This window comes from Monodelphis domestica, chromosome 3, assembly GCF_027887165.1.
Source record: "Monodelphis domestica isolate mMonDom1 chromosome 3, mMonDom1.pri, whole genome shotgun sequence".
Taxonomy (NCBI): domain Eukaryota; kingdom Metazoa; phylum Chordata; class Mammalia; order Didelphimorphia; family Didelphidae; genus Monodelphis; species Monodelphis domestica.
In genome coordinates, this window is record NC_077229.1 from 1,909,044 (window position 1) to 1,928,709 (window position 19,666).

Below are 19,666 nucleotides of genomic sequence, written 5' to 3' on the forward strand. Positions count from 1 at the left end.
TTAGTGGAGAGAGCCCCAGCTCAGCATTCAGGAAGGCCCATTTCCCGAGGGTCCACAGGGCCACCAGGAGTCAGGTGCAGCTGGATCACAGGATCATCCTGTAACTCCCTTCTGATCCTCCACCTCTCCCTGCTTCCCTCATGTTCTTCTAGACCTTCTGCAATCTGGCTTCTAACTTTGCATTCAACTGAAATTGCCCCGGCCAAAGTTCTCAGTGAACAAATGGTCCGATCAGATCCAATGGTTTTTCCTCGGCTTCTTTTTAGCCGCAGGTGAACCTATGGATCACCTCTTCATACCAGGCCACCTTTCTCAGTTCAGGTGGCTCCTTCCGCCTCATCTCCTTCGTCATGCTCATTAGCCTTGGGTAATCTCGCTGGGGCCCCCTTTTCTTCATATACTCGGTTCTTCTGTGATCTTACAAGTCTCCCGGATGGATGTTCATCCCCATATGGAGGGTCCTGTGGTCCCCGCTGCCTGTCCTCCCTTCTCCCCCAACCGTCTGCCTTTTCTCTGTGGCTGGAGGTCACCCAGTCCTCTCCAGCTGGCCATGGCCTCATCTTTCCCCCCCCATCCAAGGTTTCCTGGCTCCTTCCCGGCCTCCCAGACTTGAGGCTTCGGGGAGCCCTTTCGGACCCCCTCCCTCAGCACATGGACGGGTCTTCCTGGCTCCCCCACAGGTCCTCTCCATTCTAAGGCACCCCTTGGAATTCAGGCCACCCCTCTGTAGCACCTCAACTATTCCAACAGCCTTTACATAGGTTCCACCGACCTGGAGTGTGGGAAGAGCCATCGCCTGGAGGAGGGATTTCCCTTGTTTGGCCTCCTGGGGGAAACCTCGGAGTCTTGGGGGTGGGGGGTTGCGGGCCCATTTCAGGGAAAACTTCCTCACAGGGGTCTCCATTCCTAGCGCTTAGCTCAGCTCCCAGCCCAGTGGAGGCGGCTGCAGGCACTTCCCTGGTCTTAGGGTCCCAAGAACCTAACAGGGCCTGCGGGAACCGCCTCTAGGTGGGAGGAGAGGCTGGACATGCACACGCAGGAAGGCCTGGGTTCAAATCCCACCACAAAGGCCAGCCCCCGCGGAAGGGGGAAGAGCCAAAGGCGACGCTTGTCTCTCATTGGTCAGACGAGGAGCTAAGCTAAGAGTAGGGGCTGGCGCCGGCCCCAGGGGAGCTCCGAAGGGATTATACAGACCGCCAGGAAGGTGGGCCAGGACTGCGGCCCTTCCGCTGCGGTTAACCGCAAGCGCTCTTTGGCCCAAGTTAGGAGGGGCCCCGGGAAAGCTGGGAGAGACGGTCCTTTCCCCGGAGGAGATGGCCTCCAAAGGGCCCAGGACCCGAGAGCGGCCGCCTGCAGCTACCCCGGGAAAGGGCAGGCAGGAGACCCGCCCCGTGTCAAAAGAGAACGTTCGGAAAGCGCATCTCACCAGGGGAACCTGTTATCGCCGGACGCTCCCCTCACCTCAGCCGGGCCACGAGGACTACAAGTCCCAGAAGGTCCTTCGCGGTCCCGCGGCGGTTGCCATGGTGACGCCCAGGGATGGGAAGTCGGCACCGAACCATTTGCGTCATTTCCGCTTCTGGCCTCTCCGCGACCTCAGCGTTCGCGCCCGCTTCGGCTCAGCCCTGTCTGCCGTCTCTGCTGAGGCCGAGCCCCGCATCTCGAGCCGGGGTGAGTGGCGGCCTGGGTCTGGGGCTTGGAGGCGGCTTTTGGGGCAGGGGACGCCTGGCGCCTGCTTTCGTAGCCCGAGGTCTGGTGAGGGGAGGGGCCCGAGGGCTACTCCACAGTTCGCCTCCGAACCCTCCCTGGCCCCGCCCCCTCCGGCGGTCCGCCGCCTCCATTGGCTTTTCCGGGAGGGGCGTGGCCTGCGAACCAATCCGAGACGCTGCTCCAGCGGCGCTCCTCCCCCGGACCCACACTAGTTCTCCTCTGGCGGGAGGCCCTAGGGACCCTTGGACTGGGGGCGGCGTCCTGCACCTTCGGACCTCTTTGGGCTCTGCGCCCTCTGCCCGCCGCCACCCAGGACTCCCCCGGGCCCCGGGCACTACCCTGCTTCCCCTCTGGCCGCCTCCCCTTGGGGATCTTCTCCCAGACTTCTTCGTCCCTGACCTTCCGGGCCCGGAGAACTAGAGGCTCTCCTCCGGCCCCCCTTCGTTCTCTGGCCCGGTGCTTTGGGCCGCCGGACTGCCCGTCATCCCGCACGCGCTCCCCATTGTGCCCTTGGGGTCCGCCCTGAAGGCTGGGGGCGGCTCTGGTCTCACGCCCCCCTCTTCCTCCTTAGCTCCGCCTTCTGACGCCTCTGCCCTTCCCTGGGAGTGACGAATGGCGCCCACGCCGCTGCCGGCCCGGCCCCCCCAGGTGAGTCGGGGCGCAGCACCATCGGGTGGGAGGCAGAGAGCGGAGCGGGTGGCCGCTTGGCTCAGGACGAGTCCCCTCCGCGTGGGGGCCGCCCAGAGGAGCCCTCCGTGCTCGGGCTGTGTCAGCTGCACTCTTGAAGAGAGGAGGCTTCCAGAAGCTCGGGAGGAGGCCAAAGCACGCAGCTAGAAGAGATGCCCCGGAGGGGGAGGGGCCACCTTTACCAGCCTGCCCACCCCCTCTGAAGAGATTCGGGGCCGATGATGGGGCACAGGATGCCTCCCTTCTGGAGATGAGCCCTTGGCCCTCCTCGGGCAGGCATCCCCGAGCCTGACCATCCTCCTGTCATGGAGCCCAAGTTCCCAAGGCCTTCCTGCCCTAGAGGCCCAGGCCTTTTCCTCAAGGCTGGCACACTGTCGCGGGGGAGGCCCCAGGCGCCTGGTCAGCCGTTGAGTAAGGAGAAAGGTGGGGCCATCCCCGGGTCAGAGACCCCAGACAAGCCCTACCAGTGATAACGGGCAGAGGGAAAGCAGGAGAGTGAAGCAGGGCTGGACAAAGCTTCCTGGAGCAGGTGGGGTTTCAGCCGAGACTTCAGGGAAGCCAGACCGTGGGGGTGAAGAGGGCCAGCGTTCCAGGCTTGGGGCACAGCTGGGAGTCAGGGCGGGGAGGGTCTTGTTTCAGGAACAGCCCAGAGGCCCGTGTCACTGGATTAGAGTGTGGGGAACGGAGCAGGCTGCCAGAAGACCTGAAGGGCAGATTGAAAGGTGGGAGATGAAGGGCTCTGAGGCCTTGGGGCAGGGATGGCAAACCTTTGGCTCAGGTGCCAAAGGTGGCACGCAGAGCGCTCGTTGCTAGAAAGGCAGAGGAACTGGGATGGAGCTGCTTCCCTCCCCCTCTCCCTGACCACACGCCCTTCTGCCCAGCAGCCCAGTGGGAGCGCTTTCTCCCCCCCCCCATGTGGATATGGGGGGAGGGGGCACCCTGTACTTGGTGGGGGGGAGGGGCACTCTGTCTCTGCCTTCACCATCACTGCCTTGAGGTAATTGGGAGCCTCTAGAAGTTATTGAATAGGGAGCCTTTAGGGAGATCACTTCAGTGACTGGATTGAGGGTGGACTAGAGGGGAGAGGCTGAGACAGGGCGACCCCCAGATGCTGCTGTGAAGGCCGGTGCCAGGGGATCTGAGGCCTGGACCAGGGAGGGGCAGGGGCAGGGGCAGAGGAGAGAGGGGGCATGTCCCAGAGCTGTTGAAAAGGGAGAAGTGACGGGGCTCGACCACCGATTGGATCTAGGCGTCAGGGTCGAGGGGGTAATGGGAGGAAGCGAGGGGTGCTCCCGTGGTGTCAGGGACCACAGGGCGCCCTCAGTGGCAGGGAAGCTAGAATGAGGGGGAAAGATCTTGAGTTCTCTTCTGGACGGGTCTGAAAGAGACATCTTGGGGAAGAGGTGGAGGCAGAGAGGTCGGAAAGGATGGAGAGCTGGGCCTGGAGTCGGGAGGGCCTGCCCAAGTTCAGCTGCAGCTTCACAGCCTCGCCAGCTGTGTGGCCCGGGCCCGTCACCGGCCTTTTGGCCTCAGTTTCCTTATCTGGAAATAGGGATGATTACAGCAACTGCTTGCCAGGGTTGTTGTGGGCCCTCGATGAGATGTCGTATCCATGAAGAGCCTTGAAAGCCTAGAAGTGCCAGCCATTACGATGCCATTATTGTGGTTGGGCGGCGGGGGGGGGGGGTCAGGAGAGAACCGGGGGCCGCAACATCGGGCAGAACCATCCACTCGGCGGCGACGTGTGAAACATGGCTGCCATTGCTCGGATCACCAAGATGCTGGAGAGGAAGATGAGGAGAGCCCGCCGGGAGGCTCAGGCCTCTGAAAGCACAGGAAGGAGTTCCAGAATCGCGTTTTCCCCAAGACACAATAGTGCTTGACTGTTGGTGGGGAATCATCATAGCTTTGGGGTAGGGAGAGCCATCAGCAAGCACTTGGCATGTGCTCTGGGCCCAGTACTTTGCTGATAGAATCTCAAAGCTGGGGAAACTGAGGCACCAGGAATGCCTTCCTCGTTGCCACTCCCCCCGTGGTGCTCTCGGGGTACTGGCTTAAGAAGGTGGGGATGGGGGGAGTTCCGCAGACGCTGCCAGCGACGTGCCAGGACTAGCAGAAGACAGCAAAGCTTGAAAAACTCAGCAATGCCCCCACGGCGGCCCAGTATTGCGTACTGCAACCATTTCTCGTTTGGTACCATCTGTTTACACACATTTCTTCTGTAAAACTAAATGAAGTAAAAGGTGGATTTGCAAAAAGAGTGCAAAAGCCAGCTGCTGGCCCACCTTGAGAGGCCTCCAAGAGCCGAGCCATTCCCAGAATCCTCTGAGGGACTGCAGACGTCTTCCCATAAAAGAAACAGGAAATCCAGGCTCCTGGGCCAAAGGCAAGGCTGACAAGCCTGTGTGGAGTTCCTGGATCACAGAGGCTGGCCCCCACCCCCAGTGTAGAGGGATACCTGTGTTGGGGGCCAGATTAGAACTCGGGTCTCCCTGGCTCCGGGCCCAGTGCTCTGTCCCTTGGCTGCATGAGGGGACAGGCTGTGGAACACTCTTGGAGGAGGAACAGAGGCTTGTGCAGAGCACAGTCAGGGTCGCCCAGTCTCTGGTCATCTGACGCAGGCCCTGAACGGAGATGATCTCGGCTCTTCAGCCTCTTGATGGAATCTGGTGGGGCCGACGTCGTTTGAGGAGCTCCAGAGACGCAGCAGACTAGAGCCTGACCCCACTGGCCCCTCCTGGGGAAAGCACTCGAGCCGGAGGCCACGGAGTCCCTGGACTTGGGGTGGGGGCACTTCCCCTCCCCTGCTCACTTCTCTGATCAGAACAGGGCTGAGTTGCATACTCCAGAGCCACTGTGGGGCATTGCCTTAAAAGCCTGAGGGAGAGGATTGTAGTTGTTTTGTGTAAACTGAGGCACGCGTCGATCACTCAGAGATGGAACTTAGAACACCCCAAAGTCCCGAGCCCTGAGCACACCCCTTCCCGTCCTCTCCTCTTGACCCCAACTTCTACATAGGTAGGAGGGTGTCTGTGGACGAGCACGTGTGTTCTTGGCGTTTCAGGAGTTGGTGACGTTCCGGGACGTGGCCGTGGACTTCACCCCAGAGGAGTGGGGGCAGCTGGGTCCTGCCCAGAAGGAGCTGTACCAGGAGGTGATGCTGGAGAACTACAGGAACCTGGTGTGCCTGGGTGAGGAGCACAGACCGCACTGGGGCCCAGGCTCTGCCCAGGGACGGGGGCTTTGCTGCTTCTCTCGGGAATGCTGCGGGCATCTTGGCTGGGCCCAGCGATGTCTCCATGGGGCCCAGGCTCTCCAGGAGTGGTCTTGCACCGTCACCCAGAGACCAGGCCCTCCGATCGGTCAGTTCTAGGGCCTGAGCTTCTGCGGCTCGCTGTCCCCCCTCTTGGGCTCCGTACATCCTCTGGGCAGGGACTGGGTGGAGGGAAGGGATTTTTTTTGTGAGTCAGACTCCTCGCCCTTTTCCCTCTCCCTTTGCACATTGCAGCACCTCCGATCTAGCTTCTGGATCTGCCTCCACGTCTGCTTCTCCCAAATGAAACCAGACGAGGCTTTGCTCAGGGCCTGGCTCTGTGCTCAGTCTTTTCTTGTTTCCAATGAACAGGACTCACCGTTTCCAAGCCAGATGTGATCTCCCAGCTGGAGCAAGGGGAAGCCCCCTGGAGGCTGGAGGGAGGCAGCGCCCGGGGTCGCTGCTTGGGTGAGTGTCCGTCACTGGTGGGGCTTCCAGGGGGTACCTTGTTGTAAGCTCCCTCAGGGAACCACCTCTACCCCCGGAAGGTCCGAGCTGACCCTCCTTCAGTTTAAGAGGGTCCCCATTTGGGGAGCGGCCCTACTGCTCTGCAGTATCTCCTGCCTCATCTGCCCCGACCACTCGTTCTCATCCTCGCAGTAACAGCAGGAATGTTGTTTGTCTTGTGCCCCTTGTCGTGGGTGGCCTGTGGCGCAGGTTGCCCACGGGCCTTGGGCGCCATAAGGAGTGACCGTGCTGCAGGGTGGGGAATTGGCTCAGCCGAGCTCCCTTCCTACACTGGCCCCAGCCATCATTTTACCTTTTACTCCTTGAAGCGAAGCCACCATTCGACCTTTTCTAGGAAGAGGCTGTGGTTCCCTTTCTTAAGCGCCCTTAGTCCTTGTCTTGGGGTCACCAGGCCTTGGGCAGGCCGGCACGTCACCACGAGGGGAAGAGAGACGGTTTAGACCAAATCTGAACGAGCTGGGACACGGCAGAGCCGGAACAGCCAAGGGCCGCCAACCCCTTTGGAGAGCTGTTCCAGGAGTGAGTGCAGCCAAGCAGTCCAGGCCCCTGGCCCACCAAGGGCACTCAAGAAAGGAAACCATGGCGTCTCCTCAGAAATAGTCCTTGGTCTTCTCTCCCCCTGGGGGCCCGACACAAGCGTCTTTGTCAGCCTTCAAGGCCCCTCTCAGCCTCGCTCCCCACCATCTTTCTAGTCAGACTTCTTGTTATTTTCTTCATTGCCTCTTGTGGTGCTGCCAAAGCAACCTGACGTTGTTTTCTGGGTGGACACTCCACCTCTCACCTCAGCGTCTTTTTGGATCTGTCCCAGCTATCGATTGCCTTTCCTTCTTAAAATTAACAGAATTCCTTTTTGCTCAATGACTTGGGTACATACTGGATGCTCCCCAGGAGGATGCCATTGGAGGGGAAGACTTCCTTGTTGTCTTTACATTTGGGATGTCCCTGAAGCTCCATTCCTCCCTCCTCAGTAACTGTAGTGGTTTTTTAGTAGTGTCTCCGGGATCTAGTCCAGGCTTCTCCTGTGTTTGATATTCAGAGTCCTTCACAGCCTGACTCCAATCCACTTTTCCAGCCTTAGGTATTTCCCCTTTACTCCCTCTGCAGTCCAGCCACACTGGCCTTCCTGCCCTTCCTCCCATGTGACCCTCTGGGCATTTTCACTAGCACTGCCTCTTTCCTGCTCCAGTCTCACTCCACATCCCAGCTACTTAGGATCCCAAGGTTCCTTTAGGCCTTAGCTCAGCACCATCTTCTTCATGAAGCCTTTCCCGGTCCCAGGGGGGGCTAACACCCCCAGAGACAGAGGATTAGCATGAGAGTGATGAGAAATGTGAGAGAAATAAAGCTGGGAATGAGATTAGAGGCAAATTGGGAAGAGCCTTCAGTCCGAAATTGGGAAACTTTTCTTTGACTCGACAGCCACAGGAGGCTGTTGAGTGAGAAAGTAACAAGGTCAGATTTTTTTTTTGCAGGAAAATCATATCAGTAGTTGTATGGGGGATGGATTATAGAGAGGAGGGGATTCAAGCAGGAGACCAAAGTCAAGACCATCAAAGGAGCTAGTATGAGGGGGAGAGAGAGGACAGAGGTGGAAAGAGCAGAATCAACAGGATTTGGCTAAATGATGGGATCTGGGGGAGAGAAAGAATGCTGGTGCCCTTGGTAAAGATGTGGGTGCCTTACTGGGGGGAGCTACAGAGTACATCATGTTTTGGATATGTTGAATTTGGGATACTTATATACTGTCCCCTTGGAGAGGTACCTCCAGGCAGAAGCAGATGCCTCTGGGAAGCAGGTGAGAGAATTAAGAACAAGAGACCCTGGATAGTCCGCCCCGTGGTTCTCTTTTCATTGTGTTTCAGGAGAGCCTGAAGAGCCCTGGAATCTCAGTCATGAGGAGAGTGACTGGTGATCAGGTGCAATGTCCTGCTTCTCTCACAGCTGATTGATGGTTATCCAATCTCTACTTAAGATTTTAGACATCTATAAGGTGCCTAATCAAGGAAAGATTAAAAATCATAGACTTACTAATAACAATAATAGTTAGCATTTAGGTAGCACTTTGAAGTTTGCAAATACTTTACAGTTACCTCCTTTTGATTCTCACAATCTCAGGAGGTGGGGCTGTTATTGTTTTGTGACTTGCCCAACGTCACCCATCTAATAGTTGTTTGAGGCCAGATTTGAACTCAAGGCTTCATGCCTCCCCATACCACCTGAAAGAGACCTAGTGGTCTTTAAGAACTATCTCTTATTTTAATGTATGAGAAATAGACATCTATTGGAAGGGTACTAAGTGACAGAAACAATTTATATACAGGTCTCGGGCTCTAAGTGCAGCACCTTTTCTCTTGTATTTGTGCTTATTTTCTCTAAAAAATAAGGAAAGCAGAACTCCTGTGTTGCATTCATTCTTTATGTTCAACTGAAAGAGGTTTTTCTGTTTCTATCCATTGTCTTTTTTTTTTTTAATCCATACCTTCCATCTTAGAATCAATACCATGTATTGCTTCCAAGGCAGAAGAATGGTAAGGCTTAGGCAATGTGGGTTAAATGACTTGCCCAGGGTCACACTGCTAAGAAGTGTGAGTCTAGATTTGAACCTAAGACCTCCTGTCTCTAGGCCTGGCCCTCAATCCATTGAACCACCTCACTGCCCCCTCACCCATTATCTTTTATAACCATGGAGGAAGCAGATAACTTTTCAGAGTATTGGCTAATGATTCATAGATAATAAAATAGGGGACACATCACATTTTAAGGCATGTGAAGCACTATCTTATAACCACTTTAAAGCAAAAGATTTCATTTTCATTAATCTTTATAATCTTTAAAATACTTTTTTTCTTGATCAAATATGCAAAACATCTAAATAGAGTAATATGGAAATTTGTGTGATTATACATATAAGTAAAGTGTCTTGTCAAGGTGCAAAGGAGAGCGAAAGAGGGAGGGAGAGAATTTGGAACTCAATTTAAAAAAACAAATGTTAAAAATTGTTTGTAATGTGTAATTGAGCAAAAAACTCAAAAGAAACAGCAGGGGATAGAATAGATATTTATAATTTTTATTTCTTTCAGATTGGGGGATGAGGCATGAAATGAAGGAGTCGGCCTCAGAGCTGGTTCTCTCTATGGAAGAATCATACCAGGAAAGATTTACAAGGAATGGGTCCTGTGCCTCTAAGTTGGAAGAAACCTGGGAATGGGATTCCAGGTTAGAGAGGCAGCAGAACAATGAGGGAAAATATGGTAAACAAGTAAAAATCAAACCTCCCAATAAGTTGAGAGGGCATGAGTATAATAAATATAGCAAAAGCTTTAGTCTAGGGCCAGTCCTTTTCCCACAGCAACGGTTAAGCAAGAATCTTGATAAATGTGGTACTTATAGGAAAAGCTTCCGACTATATTCAGACATAAGAAAATGCAATAGGATCTCCTCCAAGAAAATACTTTCTAAATTTAAAGAGTGTGGAAAATCCTTTAGTTATAATTTAGACCTTATTGAAAGTCATAGAATGCCTGCTGGAGAGAAGAAACCTTATATATGTAATGATTGTGGAAAGGTCTTTCGACAGAGCACACATCTTATTCTACATCAGAGAATCCATACTGGAGAGAAACCTTATGAATGTAGTGAATGTGGAAAGGCCTTCCGCCTGAGCACAAGACTTATAGAGCATCAAAGAATCCATACAGGAGAGAAACCTTATGAGTGTAATGAATGTGGGAAAGCCTTCCCCCAGAGCTCAAAGCTTACTCGACATCAGAGAATTCATACAGGAGAGAAACCTTATGAATGTCATGAATGTGGAAAAGCCTTTTGCCAGAGAACAGGACTTACTCAACATCAGACAATTCATACAGGAGAGAAACCTTATGAATGTAATGAATGTGGGAAAACCTTTCGCCAGAGAACAGGACTTAGTCGACATCAGACAATTCACACAGGAGATAAACCTTATAAATGTAATGAATGTGGGAAGGCCTTCCGCCAGAGAAAAGGACTTACTCAACATCAGACAATTCATACAGGAGACAAACCTTATAAATGTAATGAATGTGGGAAGGCCTTCCGTGATAGCTCACAGCTCATTCGACATCATCGAATACATACTGGGGAGAAACCTTATGAATGTAATGACTGTGGGAAGGCCTTTGCACGAAGCACAGAACTTAATGTACATCAGACAATTCATACTGGAGAGAAACCTTATAAATGCAATCAATGTGGGAAGGCCTTCCGACAGAGTTCACAGCTCACTCAACATCAGACAATCCACACTGGAGAAAAGCCTTATAAATGTAATGAATGTGGGAAGGCCTTTCGCCTGAGCACAGGTCTAATGGAGCACCAGAGACTTCATACTGGAGATAAACCTTATGAATGTAGTGAATGTGGAAAGGCTTTCCGCCATAGCTCACAACTTACTCGACATCAGATGATTCATACTGGAAAGAAACCTTATGAATGCAATGAATGTGGAAAGTCCTTTCCCCAGAGCTCACAGTTGACTCAGCATCAGATAATTCATGCTGGAGGGAAACCTTACAAGTGTAATGAATGTGGAAAGGTCTTCTGCCAAAGCTCACAGCTTACTCAACATCAGATAATTCATACTGGGGAGAAGCCTTATGAATGTAATAAATGTGGAAAGGCCTTTCCCCAGAGCTCACAGCTGACTCGTCATAAGAGAATACATACTGGAGAGAAACCTTATGAATGTAGTGAATGTGGGAAAGCCTTCCGCTTGGGGACACAACTTGCTGTGCATCAGACAATTCACACTGGAGAGAAACCTTATAAATGCAATGAATGTGGGAAGGCCTTTCGTCTGAGCAAAGGACTCATGGAACATCAGAGACTTCACACCGGAGATAAACCTTATGAATGCAATGAATGTGGCAAGGCCTTCCGCCATAGATCACATCTTACTCGACATCAGTTGATTCATACTGGAAAGAAATCTTATGAATGTAATGAATGTGGAAAGTCCTTTCCCCAGAGTTCACAGCTTACTCAGCATCAAACAATTCATACTGGGGAGAGACCTTATGAATGTGGGAAAGCCTTCAGATGGAGCACAGGACTTAATGAACATCAGGGTATTCCTGTAGGAGAGAAACCTTATCAATTTGGGGAGGCCTTTCATCGTAGATCACACCTTACTCAGCAATGGAGAATCCAGACTGGAGAAAAACTTTATGAATGTAATGATTGAGGGAAAGCTTAACCTTTGGAGTAAATTCCTTTCCAAGTATCAGTTCATACTTGAGAAGACAAGCTGATGAATGAGAAAAGATCTTCAATCATGGGACAGATAGTGACTATCAGGTTAATTCTTATTGGCGAGAAACTCATGAATAGAATGAATATGAGAAGGATTGCTAAAATCATTTAATGAACATTAGAGAATTCAGACTAGAGAAAAACCCTATAAATCAGAGGTTCTTCGCCTTTTTTGTGGTCTGGGATCACTTTGACAATCTCCTGAAGGAGCCCTTCTCAGAAGTATTAAAAATGTGGGATTACAAAAGCTAATTATGTTGAAATGCAGTTATCAAAAAAGATTTTTTTTTTAAGTTTGTGGACCTCAGGTTAAGAACTCTTGATATAGATAAAATAGATATATATTAATTCCCCGTAGAGATTGTTTCAAGCTATTTCCACTAGAGACTCCAGGCATTTCCCTCCTTGATCCCCATAGGTACATGGTGACTTGAATCTTAAGAAAATTTGTTATATAAGCATTTCTTGTCAGTCTGAGGCCTATCTGATACCCAAACCCATCCCCTCTTCCCATTCCTTCTGGACATCCCTTACCTCATGGTATAAATCGTGCCTGGGGTTCTACGGAAGGGATTCCTATGTTGGTCTCCTGCAGCCCCCCTCTCCCAAGATAATAGGGTTCCCTGCTGTTGTCATTTACAATCACCAGCCAGGCCCCAGGGATCACCCAGCTCCATTCCCACCCCTGAATCCTGTCAAAGCTTCTTACTGTTATACTCCTACGGTGGCGACAAGTCCAGCTCACAGAAGTTTTGGAAACTCTTCCCTTCTGCCACTCCAGGTCCTTTTTGAGGAATATGCTTTTAAGGTGTTATAAAATATAAAAATAACTATTCAAAACTTTGCATAGCAGCATTATTTGTAGTAAAGAAAAAAAATGAAAGCAAGTTAAATGGCCAACTCTGGGGAACAAGTTTAAAAAAAATAATTCCATTAAATTCCACTAATAGAATGGAATATGATAGCGTGATTGAGGGGAACAAGACTGAAGAATGTGATATAATCTGGAAAGGTTTTGTGGAATAAAACAGGAAAAATCGGAAACCAATGGCCAGAGAAGCCGTTACAATGAGACTACAGTTGTATAAGAAGAAAGTGTGGGAGACTTCAAGGGGAGTGATGACAAGATGAACATTTCATGCTTTGAAATTGAATTAAGTATCAGTAATTGTAAAGTCAACTTAAATGCATTGATTGTACTCTAAGTTCATTAGTCATCCTTTTAAACAAAATGATGACGATTTAATAGGGGCGTAATTACTCTCCTCCCAGTGGTTCTGCTCTGTTAAAATTCTCAGTAGAATCGTTATTCTCTTCTCATCTTTCACAGAAAAGATTTCCTTAATTCTTCCTTAAAGCTCATTTCTCTCACTTTCAGTTCTGTCCTGTGCTAGCTGCTTCAGGACATCATCACTCCAGCAATCCTCCCTTCTCCCTTAATACTTCATAATTCTGTCCCTCAAACCTTGCTTCTCAACTGTCAGTCCAAATGCCCTGGCCTTCACAGTACCTTATAAACATCCCGTTCTATAGTCAGCTAGCTCCCCTTTGGTTTGTTTTTCTCTTCACCACCAAACTTAATAAAGAACAATGTTATACTCATTTCCATTTCATCAGTGTCCACCATCTCCTCAATGCTTTACAATTGGATTTGTGCCTCAATTGTAATTGAACTTTGAAAAATCACTAGTGACTTGTGAAATATAATGATCCTTTTTTGAGCCTCAACTTCCTTTTTGTCTTCAAATACTGACACTTGCTCAACCGAGAATCTCAGGTTTTCTGAGTTGTAAGGGACCCGAATAGCCTTCTAGTCCAATACATTGCCGACAAAGGAATCCTCTAAACTGGTGTGCCAAACTCCGAGACATGAGCCACTAAATCATAGATGAGGATTCCTGCCTGACTTATAAAGCCACATATTAACATTATGTTTTATTGTATTTTTATTTACTTTGTTAACTATTTCCCAATTACACTTTGATCTCATTTGGGCCACATGCTTGGCATCTCTCTACTATACCCAAGAAATGTTCATGAAGCTTCTTGTGTTCTCCAGTTAGCTTAGTACTTCCTTTTTTAAACCTGGGTGCCCAAATCTGAACACGGTCCTCCAGGGGTGGCTTGACAGTAGGCAGAATACAGTGAAATCCTTGCCTCTAATCTTAAAGCTCCCTAGGGGCAGTCTCAGATCTACTCTGTTTCTTGGCTGCCATGTCACACTGTGGAGTCATTGAACTTGCAGTTTGTCAAAATGTCCCAGTCCTTTCAGAATGACTGTCTTGGTCCCCCTTACACAAATGAGGCTGATTGTTTTTTACTGCAGTGCAGAATTTTATATTTGTCCCTATTGCAGCTTATTGGCTTTAACTCAAGGTTCTAGACCCAGGGGTTCTTTTTGTGGATGTGATAGACCTCTTGGATAGTTGGGGGAAGCTAAGGGACTCTACCTCAAAATGATGTCTTTCAAATGTATAGGATTGCACAAGTATCCAGAGGCAGTTATTTCATGTGTATATTCATGTGTGTGTGTGTGTGTACGTGTGTACGTGTGTGTGTGTGTGTGTGCATCAGTTTTAAGTTCACAGATCCTAGGTTATGAACTGCTCTAGGCTCTCAAGATCCTTTTGGGATCCTAACTGGCATCAAGTGTGTTAGCTCTCTCTTCCCACTTTGGGTCAGCTGGAAATTGGATAATGCTGCCATTTATGCCTTTACTCACAGCCCTGATAAAAATGTTAAGTAGTACAGAGCCAAGCCTCAATCCCTGTGTGACTCCGCTAGGAACTTCCTACCACGGTGAACCATTGACGCCATAAGCATTCTCGAGTCCAGTGGTTTACATTCCCACATGGTTCCACTTTGTTTTCTAAGATGGCCGAACCAGTTTGTAGCTCCACCCACAGGGTATTTGTGTCCATCACAGCCCTTTTTGTACTGACCGTTTCCGTCTTTGATCGTCTTTGCTACTTTTTTGGAGGTGACATGTGACTTGTTTGGGCTGCAACTTAAACTCATGGACAATAGCATTGAGCTCTCTCTCTCTCTTTTTTTTTATCTCCCTACTTAAACTTTCGACTTTACAATGGACTTCCCTGCTCTGTCTCTGAGCCCAAAGGTAATTCTCTTTGGTAGACCAAACAATGTATGAATTGCTTCATTGTACTTTATATCTCACTTAACCTGAGCCACGGACTGCCCTTTGTTTGGTCTGCCACTCTTCTACAGCCCTCAGCAGGTCTTTCTTTTGGTCTTAGCATTTCAAGTGACCTTTCCAGGATCGCGTTCTCTGCCTTTCTGCATTCCAAACATTTTCTTCTAAAATTCAGTGCTTCATGAGCCAGTGTCCTTTAGAGCTCACATCATGCTTTGTAAATAACTTGGCTTTTTTCCAGAACTTCGGATTTTCCTTCTAGAGTGCTTCTCTTTCTCTCTGAGCTATCTTCCCTTGCAGTACTTTAGGAGATGGCATTTCCCAGATCTGTCTCTGAAATCAGTACTCCCAACATCTCTGTTAGTGATTTTGGATTAGGTCTGGCTTTCGGCATCCTTCACAGTCCATCAGGAAGAGTGTTTCTTCCAAAGGTTCATCATGGTCCCCCCCCCACCCCCATTCTTTTACCTGTCCTTAGCTTTTGGAATAAAGTTTGCCTGCCAGGGCCGTATTCTGGGGATGCATTCATCCTCGGGGATATCTCTAAAATCAGGGTTACCTGTTTGCTTCAGGACCTCTGCCTTGGCCCTCTTGACTCCATTTGAGGCCCTTTTTTGTTGTTCCTGTCCCAGATGTCCTAAATTCTTATTTGAATTTCTGCAGTTCTTCCCATCCACTGGCAAGCGTTTGTTAAACATCTAATTCCTGTGTTGTATCGGCTCTCTTTGACTTCCAGATTGTCAGAGATAGATTCCCAGTTTCTTTTCAGCTTTAGCCTTATGGATTAGATTTGCAGTGTTCCTGGATAAGAACTTCTTGAATGATAAGTCATCCCCAAAAGTCCAGATTCAAAATCCATCATTCATTTCCCATTGTTTGTCCTCTTCTGAAGCCATTGTGTTTCATGAGCAACCGTCATAAGGATATGACCAGTTTCTCTTCAAGTGGACCTTCCATTCTTTAGGACTTTGGGGGCATTACCCGAGTGGGCAGCTGCTGAATTGGCTGGGAAGAAGGGGCAGAAACATTTGTAAATTGAAAAGAAGACTCAAGGTTTGGCTGGTGGGCTTAAGTTTGGGATCCATCCCCATTGGGAGGGAGCAGTGTGGTGGAATGGGTGGACTTGTGGACAAAGTAGTGCCAAGAACTAGGATGACACCCCTCCTCAGCCACATGTGTCCTGTCACACAGGGTGGTGAGGATCAAGGGACATTGTTTGGCTAGCCTTCGAGTGCTTTGTACATGTACTAACACTGTGGTCTCACTCCCCACTCCCATAAATGGAATCTGTCATTTCGCTTCCCAGATTCCGTCTGCCCAAAGGCCCCCTTCTTTGGTCTGAGGTTTTGGAGTGAGGCAGGAAGTGGTTCTCACTGAGGACCCTAGCCATGGGTTTTCCTTGGCCAAGAAGCAAAGCTATCTAACCCCTGCCTGATTCATAGACTGAAGCAGCTGCAGAAGCCTTTCAAGTGTATTGCTACAAGGGATCTTCAAGACTAGTCCAAGAGAGGAAACTCCATCCCAACGAGAGGCCATGGCTGGCTAACCCTTGGTCAAACAACTTTAGTCATTGCAGCCAAGATTTAAACCCTGTGGCTCTGGGTCCAAATCTAGGACTATTACTTACTCTGCTCTCTCCCAAGTCACCTCTTCCCACCAACACAAATGAAAAGTGCCTTTCCCTTCCCTATGGGTGGATTAGTTTACTTATTTAGATGAAGGAAGCCAGTCTGGACCCTTCCTTGAGATGTTTATGTTTGCCCAAATGAATTTATAGTAGAAGATTTTGGGGAAGCTTGGAAGTGGTCTTTCTAACGTGGGGTCAGAAATCCCGAGGTGTGCAAGCCACCCAAATCGAATCATGACATTGTTGGTGACAGGTGACAATGGCAATGAGAGCTACAGGACACCTTGTTCCCCCACGTGGAAGCTATTTTCAGTAGGGATATGGAAGGGTCGGGGGAGATTATTGTTCTATCTCGGGCAGGTCACAGCGTGAGGTGTTTTCTGGAATCCCATCATTCTATCGTATTTGTGTTTATTATCGTTGGGAGGGGAAAGTAAAGACACTTTGTAGATTCCCCTCCGGAAGCACCTCTCGTCTACTGCTTTTCCTGGAATGGCCTAGAGAAGTGAGGAAAGGCAACTGGAGAAAAAGAGCCTGTGAGGAGGTCTGGGCTGTTAACACACTGCTCCCCTGACATCTTTTTCGCAATCTTTTGTTCGGCTGCATCATCGAAAGCCTGCAGCATCTTGTCTTTGGCTTTCCACGCCTAGAGAGGTCGGTGCCACTATCTTACGGATGCTAAGCTACCTGACCCCACAGCAGCAACAGAGAGCCCCTGCCAGAGTTAGAGATGTGGAGACCTGCAGAGGACCCCTCTGTCAGGGCGGACAGAGTTTGCTAAAGATGATGCAATGACACTGGTAGGTCTGGAGAAGAGACTTACGTTTACACTGCTGAGAGAGATGCAAATACTGATATTTTTGGAAAATGTTATGGCATCATACCACATTAACTATGAAGTGATCAGGCTGGCTCCTGATCTCCCTGGTTGGACCTAACAGCCCTAAAGTGGTTAGTGGAGGTGAGACACTTATGAGACAAAACATTCCTGGAGCACTAGAAGCTACAGGCTAGAAAAGCCAGTGGTCCTCTATGAAGGTGGGGGGGGGATTATTGAGCAATAAGGAGTGACATCTGTGGACCATACAGAGAAATGTACGAAGTCCTCTACACAACTCAATGAATGAAGAGGCAGAATCTGAATAATAAACTGACTACGTCCATAAAGGACAATGACAGCGACATCCAGAAAAAAAGGAAGGATGTTCACAAGTGGAAACAGGAGCAAAGAGGATGATGGTTGGCACTTCTGGCTTTAAGTTGGCACCTGAAATAATATATGTAAAGATAAAATATAACTAAAATAGTTTATTTTAAGATAGAGGAAGGAAGGGAAGGGATTTGGATGACCCATCTAAAACCAACATCAAGCTGTAAGTCTACACTATTGAATACTTTTCTACCTACAAATCTACTTCCTACAACTAGTTAAATTAAACCCCCTTAGTTAATATATAAAATGGGAAGGAACTGAAGGTAACAGGAACTGAGTTCAAAGGAAGGGTCTTGCTAACAGTTGTCCTCTGAAGAGTCTTGAGTTGCTCTGTTGGAAATCATTCTCAGCATCAACAGGATCCACAGGGATAGGCAGAATCGTAAGGAAAGACACAGGAGAGAGAATACCTAGCTCTTCTGGGGTCCACCCCAGAAGAGACAGACAGAAACTCATCTCCTAGCTGTTTAACTGTCTATGAGAAGAAGAAATTGCCTGACTTCTCCAGAGTTCTGGAACCTTGCCCTTGCTTCTGTCCTACAGGATTTCCTGCTCCTAGTTGTAGTATTGTTCTTGCTCCTGCTAATTTCCCTTTAACACACCTGAGTGTGATTTTTTAAGTCGCTGCAAATATTGGAACAATAAATTGAATTATTTTCCCCTTCTTTTTTGACAAGTTTGTTCTCTTGATGGTTTAGAATGAAAATTTAATAGTCCTGTATCTTTGATTTTTAAAAATTCATTAAATATATTGAATATTGTTCATAATAGGTAGCTAGGTGATATAGTGGATGGAATACAGGGCCTAAAGACAAGAATACATGAGTTGAAATATGAACTCAAACACTTCCTAGCTGTGTGATGATGGGCAAGACACTTATAGAATATCATACTCTAAACATTCCAATCCTCCAATGTAGAAGCTGCCAGATTCTATGTAATCCTGACTGGGGCTCCATAATACCCTTTTTGTATTTCCTTCTCCTGGAATCAGACAGAATCATTAAGCAAAGTCCCATAAATTTTTTTAAACAATCAATGGCATAATTTGTATAGTCTAAAGCTTCATGGGTATGCATGGACATCAAAGTAAATGTATTTTTAAACTTATATTACTGCAAAATCAAAAAAGTTAAAGAACACCTTAATACTGGTGACCTATGCTTCAAATACAAAAAAGAAGAGAAAAAATAAAAAAACTGAAATAGTATATTTTGCACATGCAAGCAAAACAATAATAAAAAGTTCTAAAAATCAAAAATATATAGTTTATAATCACTGACACATTGTGTCAGCTAAGGAAAGTAGAATACAGAGGTTTCTCACCAGAAATGAGATCCATTTCCTCTTTAAACTTGGCCATGATCCACTGTGAGTGCAAAGCAAATGATTTTCACAAAGTAACAGTTTTTTATAAAGAACAGTAGTACAGCATGTAATGCACATTCAATTAATATCAAAATCCCCAAAGTTATGATAGCCCATTTAATAATAATAGTAAACAAATCCATTATCATATTTTACATGAGTCTGCTGTATGACATTTAAATAAAATGGATACTTGTCACAAGTTTTTCAGGTGTAGCAATGTTTCAAGCTTGGCTGAGATATTTAAAAATTTTTTATTACTGCCATCATTACAAAATTGTGGCAGAGGGGTCTAGAAAAATCAAAATCTCTGTACTGTTTATATTGGGTCTAAAAGGAGGCAGAGTCAAGATGGAGGTCTAGAGGCAGCAAAAATTCAGACCTCTGAAAACCCTTCCTCACCGATCAAAAACAAAATGCTCCTAGAGGACTGAAAACCAAATCTAACAAGAGGACAGAGCTAAGGAACCCTCCTGCTGGACTCAACTTAAAAGGTATGCTCCCCAACAGCCTGGATTCCAGAATACTTGGGTTTAAGGGGAAGGAAGGAAGGTCTCAGGACCCCTCCCCCAACTACAGTACTGAGCCTCCAGCAGTGGCTGGAATCTCTGGGCAGGCAAGGGTGCTAGTCTGGAGGGAGTACCTTGCAGACAAAGCTGTTCTAGGCTCAGGGCTTTGAACACAGGTGGTTGGGAGACAGTTGGAGGAGAAGCTCTGATAAAGCAGCCCAATACCAGCCCAGATACTCCAAATTATCCCCCCCCCCTTTCCCAAGTTTTTGGCCTCAGGGCACATCCAGTTCTGCAAGAACAGCTCCACCCTGACTTAATCTTATCA

The 19,666-nt window shown here is 48.5% G+C and overlaps 1 pseudogene; it reads left to right on the forward strand.

Moving 5' to 3' along the window:
• Positions 1–1,533: 1,533 nt before the first annotated feature.
• LOC103095825 (zinc finger protein 883-like) lies at positions 1,534–11,302 on the forward strand (annotated as a pseudogene).
• The last annotated feature ends 8,364 nt before the right edge of the window (positions 11,303–19,666 follow it).